The sequence below is a fragment of the Bison bison genome, unplaced genomic scaffold (genome assembly GCF_000754665.1).
Source record: "Bison bison bison isolate TAMUID 2011002044 unplaced genomic scaffold, Bison_UMD1.0 scf7180017864464, whole genome shotgun sequence".
NCBI lineage: Eukaryota > Metazoa > Chordata > Mammalia > Artiodactyla > Bovidae > Bison > Bison bison.
Genome location: NW_011495025.1, coordinates 266,224 through 267,880, shown reverse-complemented (window position 1 = coordinate 267,880; position 1,657 = coordinate 266,224).

Genomic DNA, 1,657 nt, shown 5'->3' with positions numbered 1-1,657 from the left:
GGGGAGCCTGTGCTGTGCCCCGAGCAGGGCTGACTCCAAAGAACATTTTCCAAGCTGGAATGCTTACTTCAAGATCCAAAATCAGATCCCTTTTTAGTAACAATAGGGGAAAAAAAGTATAGGCTGGTGACAAGGAGCTTCCCTGAGCCTGATAGAGTTCTAGAAGCAGAGATATACAAATGAATGAGGGATCAACTGGATAAGGCACCTTTACAGAATGAAGTGTGCATAAACTTACATTCCCTGTCTTCTTACAGGCTGGCTAGAAAGGAAATGGCTGTCAGAATGCAAATTCACAAACTTTGTTAATAATGAAAATTTCTTCTATTCTGTAAACACAACCCTATATTCTCAATACACAAATTTCCTATAATAATAATCCAAGAGAAACCAGTGTATTTGTTAAGATAATAAAGTGTGAGGATGGAAACAAAAAAAAATAAGGGAGATAAAATGCCTGATGAAAGGATTACCACCTCACTCATCCTTGTCCATCAGAGGAAAAGCAAATAAACAAACAAAAACTCAGCACAAATCTCACTCTATATGAACCTGACACAAACCACTGGACCAAGCTTAGAAGGGCAGAAATGAAAAGGAAGAAAGAATTCAGCCTTGAAGCCTGGGAAAAGGCAGCCTCAAACACAGTAAGTTAAAAAAAAATAATGAAAAGGCAGAGAACTACTACACAGATGAAGGAACAAGTTAGAAACACACAAGTCCAAATAAATGAAGAGGAAATAGGCAAACTACCTGAAAAAGAATTCAGAATAATGACAGTAAAGATGATCAAAAACCTTGAAAACAAAATGGTGAAAATGAAAGAATCAATTAACAAAGACCTAGAAGAATTAAAGAATAAACATACAGAGACAAACAACACAATTACTGAAATTAAAAATACTCTAGAAGGACTCAATAGCAGAATATCTGAAGCAGAAGAATTCATCAGTGAGCTGAAAGACAAAAAGGTGGAAATAACTTCTGAATAGCAGAATAAAGTAAAAAGAATGAAAGGAACTGAGGACAGTCTCAGAGTCCTCTGGGACAATGTCAACTGCACCAACATTCAAATTATACAGGTCCCAGAATAAGTAGAGAAAAAGAAAGGGTATGAGAAAATTTTTGAAGATAGTTGAAAATTTCCCCAACATGGAAAAGGAAATAATCAATCAAGTCCAAGAGGCACAAAGAGTCCCATACAGGATGAACCCAAGGAGAAACATGCCAAGACACATACTAATCAAACTAACAAAGACAAACACAAAGAAAGAATATTAAAAGCAGCAAGGGAGAAGCACCAGGTAACATACAAGGGAAACCCCATACACTTAACAGCTGATCTTTTAGCAGAACTCTACAGGCCAGAAGGGAATGGCAGGATATATTTAAAGTATTGAAAGGGAAAAATCTACAACCAAGATTACTGTAGCCAGCAAGGATCTCATTCAAAATTGACGAATACAAGGGATTTCTGTGTGTTGATTTTATATCCTGCAACTTTACTATAGTCATTGATTAGTTCTTGTAATTTTCTAGTGGAGTCTTTAGGGTTTTCTATGTAGAGGATCATGTCATCTGCAAACAGTGAGAGTTTTACTTCCTCTTTCCCAATTTGGATTCCTTTTATTTCTTTTTCTGCTCTGATTGCTGTGGC